This window comes from Populus alba, chromosome 6, assembly GCF_005239225.2.
Source record: "Populus alba chromosome 6, ASM523922v2, whole genome shotgun sequence".
Taxonomy (NCBI): domain Eukaryota; kingdom Viridiplantae; phylum Streptophyta; class Magnoliopsida; order Malpighiales; family Salicaceae; genus Populus; species Populus alba.
The window spans coordinates 1644923-1652071 of record NC_133289.1 but is presented as its reverse complement, the minus strand read 5'-3'; the positions used below and the strand labels follow the sequence as shown (position 1 = coordinate 1652071).

General features: G+C 31.4%; 1 long non-coding RNA gene across 2 annotated transcripts; it reads left to right on the top strand.

Moving 5' to 3' along the window:
• The first annotated feature begins 3302 nt into the window (after positions 1-3302).
• Positions 3303-4647, top strand: LOC118052897 (uncharacterized). Of its 2 annotated transcripts, XR_012170233.1 has the most exons (3): positions 3306-3398; positions 3636-3723; positions 3834-4647. It is a non-coding gene; the product is annotated as an uncharacterized lncRNA (long non-coding RNA). The 2 variants fall into 2 exon arrangements; XR_012170232.1 differs by having other exon boundaries at positions 3303-3723.
• The last annotated feature ends 2502 nt before the right edge of the window (positions 4648-7149 follow it).

Sequence of the window (7149 nt, the reverse complement as noted above, 5' to 3'; positions counted from 1 at the left end):
TAAGGATCTTAGTTCAGATTTCAGCAAGTCAATACATTTTTGGAGTCTAGGTTATATATGTTTCACCTTCAGAGACATTGACATGATCCTTGCCATTGAAGAGTATGTCTATATTTTAAACTTCATAAATGACCCTCACAAAGTATATTTCAAATAAAAAATTAAGAACAAAATTGTTGAGGTCGCAAAATTAATGCATCTAGACCAAGTTGATCAATATAGGACGTCTAATGGAGGATTTTAGTGGAAGCTGATTGAGAATAAGTTGAAGACAGATAAAAAGACAATAGAAAGCTAGGAGAAGAGAAATACCAAGTAGTTGTTTTCACCATCTTTGGGTTAGTTTTGTTTCCTTCAGAAGCGTTGGGATCATTAGTATTGATGTTGTCAACGCCTTTGTTGAGTATGAATGGACAAAGAATAACCTCATTTCAATTATCCTAGCTAAAACTCTCTTATCCTTAAACCATTATAGACTGAATGGAAAGAGAGCAATACGGTGTTGTGTTCCTCTACTATTTATATGGATAGTCAATCACTTGAAGATATCTAGAGAAGTTTTCAAAAAAAAAAATTATGGTTCAATATTGGGCTGATTTTAAGCGAATAGTGGAACGACTTAGATGAGAAGGCATGGGTGAAAAAAATACCAAGCACTCTATCATAGTAATTTTAGGTGGATAGCTCATTGGGTGAATATTTTGTCTTATCTTATGAGTTGTGGTGACAAAATATGAGTCCGACTGATTGGTTTGACCGCTTATATCAACTACTCATCCTCCCTGGTAGCTAGGCAATTTGGTATTAGTTTGTTCAAATAGGATAATTTTTTAGTTGAGCTAGACGTCATCAGATGTAATTAGGGTAGCTTGGTTTAGTTTACATAGAGGAACAGTAAACAAATCATCAACCAAGCCTAATTACTTAATATGAAGGAGTGTTGAATTATTCAGGGTGCTCGGAAGCACGAGAATGCAAAGCCAAAATTCAGTCAGGAAGGAGGGATCATCCACCATAATGGAAACCAAGAGAAAAAGGGTAAATAATGTTACTTGTAACCAGCTGATTGACTATAAGATATATTAAACTAACAAGAATACCATAAAAGAGACTAGTCAGGTAACCCCTATGCCTATAATCAATCCTCGCTGTGTCCTGCGAGCCACAGGTTAAGCTTAATGTTAATGAAACCTAGTATATAATTAAATCACCTTCTTATATGGCGAGGCCACATCAAATTAGGGAATGTTCAATGGCTGTTTTCTTCTAGGCTCCGTTTGATTTTGTGTTTAAAATTATGTTTTAGTGCGTTTTAAAATTATATTTGACTTGAAAAGGTATTAAATTGTTTGTTTTTAATAGATTTTGATGATTTTAATACGTTGATGTAAAAAATAAACAAAAATCAAAACAAATTTATTACAATGTATTTTTAAACTACAAAAACACTCTTAAAAACACAATGAATCGTAATAACAAACATTACCTCGAGGATATTGGAGAGTGTAGTAGTGGTTACTTTTTAATTTTCTTTTCATTTAGAAAAAACATCAAAATAATATATATATATATATATATATTATTTTTTAAAATTTATTATTAATATCAGCACATAAAAAAATTTAAAAATATATAAAAAATAATTTTAAACAAAAATAATTTTTGATACCAAACAATGTCTTCCATGACCCCCAGTGGCATAAATTTCGAAATAAAATCATCTTTTTTTTTTTTCTTTTTTAGTTCCACGACAATGTAAATTGTAGTTAGTTCCACGACAACATAAATTTACAATAATTGTAAATTGACAATAATAGGCTAGGACGTTGGATTAATTGGATAATTTCTTTTGTAGTTTTGCACTCATGGAATATTTCTGGAGCCACAAATTTTTTCTTAACTTCTCTCCCATTGTGTCCACACATAGCAATTGGCGGACAGCCACCCCTTTAATCATTTGTAGCACCAATATCATCGTGGCCTAACCACTTCAGTCTCTTTCTCTTTTCAAATCGATATAAATGCAAAAAAAAAAAAATTTTAGTTTAATATATATAATGCAAAAAAAACGTGATAAAATTTGTATTTTTAAAAAAATTTAATTTTTAAAATTTTTATATTTTAAATTATTTTTTTATTTTCAAATCATTTTGATACTAATATAAAAATAATTTTTAAAAAATAAAAAAATTATTTTAATATATTTTTAAATAAAAAATACTTTAAATCACTATCATTACCATATATCTAAATACCCTATTAATATTTTATAAAACATATGGTAGACATGCCATGTGCTGGGGGTGGGCGTGAATGGAGTATAATTGATCACCAAACTAATGTACCTTTATTAGAAAGCGGTGTTCATAGATATAATTAAGTGAAATAGTTTTGATATTTCCAACACAATTTTTAATGTTTTGTAAATTTCACCTATTTAATTTTTATTTATACCCGATGGAGTTAGATATATCTAATTAGATTAAATATTTTATAAATATTATATATACTTACAAGTTAAGTTTATATTACTAATTTTTATAAATTGAGTTTAATTAGATCTAAGATTTATACTCAATAAATTAGCTTAAAACCTATTATAAGTTTTAACAAATAATTTAGACTTAATACATCAACTGAATCAATTAACAAAAATGAAAGAATTAATTATGAAAAAATAAAAATAAATAATAACAAGACATATAACAATAAATATTTAAGTTTATTGTTATAGGATATATATGCTAGGTTGAGTTTCCTGACTTGTAATATCTATTTTTTAGATTGTTTTACTAGTTATAATCTATAATATCTATATAATTTGACTTTAATAGGTTGAGTCATGTTAGATAATGTATATATTATAAATGGGTTGGTTTTTTTTAAACACCCCTTATTTTATATATATATTTTTTTATGGTATAGATATTTCGAACCATTTTATACATGGAATGATTTTTTTATTTTCAATAGTTTTAAGAAACAATCCTTTATATTAACCTAATACATTAAGAAAAATATTTTTTCTTAATGTATGAGGTTAACCTTTGAATTGATTAACAAAATAGAAGGTGAGATATGCACATCAAAACCATCTGATGCTGATGAAAGATTGTTGCGTCAGCAGCAACGATGTTTACAGATGAATGGACAAACTATATTAAGGCTACGTCAAGTTTCCACTATCAAGTCCACATTTTCTCATCTTATTGGTCTAAAAATGAATGGACAAACTAAATTAAGGCCTCACATTTCTCCAGCTGCTTATGATGTAACCATGCATTTTATCTTAATTAAATTAGGCCGCCGCCCCCTCCCTCCCCCAGCTCTATATATGTACTCTCCATATTTCCATCGTCTCATCGGATCAAAGCATACACAAAACCATGGTAGAAACGGTATGATATATATTTGTGTGTGTTGATTTTATCTTTTAATGCATCCTCTTCGTCTTTTTCTTCTTTTTACGCGGAGGTCTTATGTACAACTTCTTGATATATAATCTCTACAGCGGATTCTTCTAATCTTTCTGTCTATAAATTTATCGTGAGATTTTCTTTGTTTTCTATTGGGAGTAATGATCATGGTGAGGTCCTATACAAAATGCATGCACTAGCTACGTACTACTGTTACAGCAAGTCACAACAATGGTGATTAAGGTGGTTGACCTTGGATGCGAAAAATGCCACAAGAAAATCAAGAGAGTACTGTGTGCTATCCCTCGTGAGTCTTTCTTTTTTCTCTTTAAGAACAGTGATAGGTTTGAGTTGTTTTAATTACCAAAGGAAGTGACTAAGTTTTGTGGATTTATGATGTTAATTAATGAACAATAGAAATCCAGAACCAGACATATGACCAGAAGAAAAACACGGTGACAATCACTGTGGTGGGTTGCTGTCCTGAAAAGATCAAGAAAAAAATATACTGCAAAGGAGGTGAATGTGTCAAGTGCATTGAGATTCCACCTCCACCTTCACCTTCACCTCTACCACCTCCACCTCCACCTCCACCACCACCATGCACATGTGGTGAAAAATGCCGCCGAGGACCATGTTGTCATCAATGTTGTATGCCAACACCTCCTGCAAAATGTCATGTACCTTGTAGAAGGTCAGAGTGTGATAGAAGGTCAGAGTGTCATGTACCTTCACCTCCATGTCTACCACCTCCATGTCCACCTCCATGTCTACCACCTCCACCTCCATGTCCACCTCCATGTCTACCACCTCCACCTCCACCACCACCATGCACATGTTGTGAAAAATGCCGCCGAGGACCATGTTGTCATCACTTTTGTATGCCAACACCTCCTGCAAAATGTCATGTACCTTGTAGAAGGTCAGAGTGTGATATATGGGGAGATGGTTGTTGTAGTTGCCGAAGTAGAGGTTACTATGTGTGCAGAAGTGTATATGTTTGTGAAGAGTACTATCCTTCGGCGCCATGCACAATCATGTAAAGGGAAAGTTCAGAAGACCGATGGTTTGAGTCAACGTCCAGCATCAACCGTCGGATTCAAATCTAGTGGTCATGATGGGCCTTTGTGTTGTTGTGTTTATAATATCATCCCTTTTGTGATGACGCACGACTTTGTGCCTAGCTAGTATTTTCAAGTCAATGGTCACAGTTTTTCCATTGTTGATGGCTTTTTACATGTTTGGTCAGCAAATATGGGAGGCTTTACTACCCACTCTTTGTTTTTTATGCTATCTTATCCTTGTATAGTCCTAGGATTTTGTCGCTCTGGATGTTTTCTTCCAAAGTGCTATTATTTGTTTCAAAAACCCCCCTCCATCAATTCTCTCGTCATTTTTTGCCGGATGATATGCCCAGAAACAACATCATTCGAGCGTACTTTGGCAAAAATATCTTAAAACACATAAAAAAAACTATTTTTTAAAATAAAAAAATGTGCTAAAAGTTGATGTTTGAAATGCACACATGATTGTGGTGCGACTCGTGTTTTCAAATAAAATATTATTAAAATATATTTTTGATTTAAAAACATAGATTGCACTGCAATGATGCCCATGTTACCATCCAGACTCAAAATAATAAAATAAAAACCCAAAACCTCACTTCTATAATTCCATTAAAAAGAGTCAAACTAACTATCCATTCAAAATATAATAAAATAAAAACCCCAAATAGATCTTAATCATTTTTCAAACAAAGTCTTCAAGGAGAAACTCTTTTCACTATCTTGAATCTTCAAGCCAATCACGCAAAAAATTCAAGTTGGGGTTTCAATCTACTTCCCTGTGGACACAGTCAGTAAGCAACATGTTTCACGGGACATCTAAAGACTGGCTATGGTATTATCCCAATGCAAATTTGTTAATTAATTGATAATATATTTTTTATTCCATAAAACCTTATAAATAAACTCATATAATTTATAAGATTTTACGCAGAGAGACCATCTTATGTGATTAGACAATAAGGTCGACAAGGTTGGTGAGATGTATAAATATTATTGTAGGGTTATGTAAGTACTTACAATTATTGCAAAGAAAAGCAAAAGGTTCCATTTTCCATGGTGATGCACATGTTGTGTAATAAATGGGAAGACAGATGAGAATAATTAGGAGGCTTGATTTATTAGTTAGTCAACTTTTTTTCTATTTGTTTTTTACTTTAAAATTGCCTAAAAAACAAATATGAGCTCAAGAAGATTTTTTGTTCCGGATTGATTTCGGGTTTTAGGATAGTTTTTTGAAGGCATAAATAAGTTTATTAAGATGTCTAAGGTATTTTCAAAGTATTTTAGGTCAAAAAATAGTTTGTTGTCTTCGTTGTTTTCATATCTTACAAAATTGAAGTATCTAAGAAAAAAAATCTTCCAAAAAGAAAGGAAGCATGTTGTCTCAATAAATAACAAAATAAATAAGAAAAAGCTTACAGTGGGTGTTGCACCTTTGCGGTAGAGCGGTGACCCTCAATTGATTTTTGGGTTTTTTTTTTTTTGTTTTTGTTTTTGTTTTTGTGAATAAGGGAGTCGCCACCTAGTATTATGGTCACTAGAAAACCTTACTGGTCTTTCAGAGATTCTAAGGCAAGGAATTGATTATGTAAATGGAAGGTTTTAGTACCTCTAGTACGCCCTACCTAAGGTAAGTTGCTTGGTGTTTAGTTTGCCTTATAATTGCTATGGTGTTGTGTTTTCTAATCTAGAAACAAGAACCCTTGGCCAATATAGATCATACCCTTAGATATGTCTACAGAGTGTCAAGAAGAAACGATGCAAATTTCTTGAAATCTATATTTGATTTGAATTAAATTTATAACCTATGAATTAAAAGACGACTAAGATAGAAATCTAAGGAGTTTCAATGTGCTTAAGAGCTCATTTTCTCTTTAATATTTCAAGTGTTCGCGACTCGTAAATCGCAATGAAGAGGAACAAGAAAACAAAGTTGGAAATCTAAGAAAATTCAAGGTGCTTTAAAAACCCATTTTTTCCTTAATATTTTATACTTTCATTGCTCGTAACCGTGGAGTCAAAAATTGAAATGTTCACAATTATAATCGAGGCTTCTTTCAAGGATGTGTGATTAAATAAATCATCATGACTTATTATTCCTAGAAAAGTATTTTAGATATTAATCACTTGGGGTTTCTTTATCCAAACATTAATAGCGAATAATAACAAGTTATTCTCAATAATATTTTAGATATTCATCCCTTTAGAATTTCTTTATCCAAACATTAACGATGAATAATAGATGAATTCTCCAAAAAATAAGATTTTTGTTTTTTTTTTGGAATATTGACCAATACCCTTTAGAGTCTTACAAATATGTTATAAAATCCAGAATGCAAGAAAATAAATTTTGTGTTTAAGAAATCCATGCTAAAACACATTTTTTTTAAAACTTCAAATATTTATTTTTTTAAAAAAAGAGAAATTCAAAAATATATTAGGGTATTGGACCCTTATGCAAGAAAAGATAATATATATATATATAGAATCTAGCAGTGATTTGGTTGGTCAAAAGGGATCTACAGGTCTAAACTAAAAAACTGACAAATATTGAGAATCCTGATATAACTGAGAGTATGAACTAAGAACAAAAATCACAAAAACTAGGCCAAAAATAGAGTTTTTTTTTAGTGCAGACTCGGGTCAATATCCTTCTCGCGACAGAA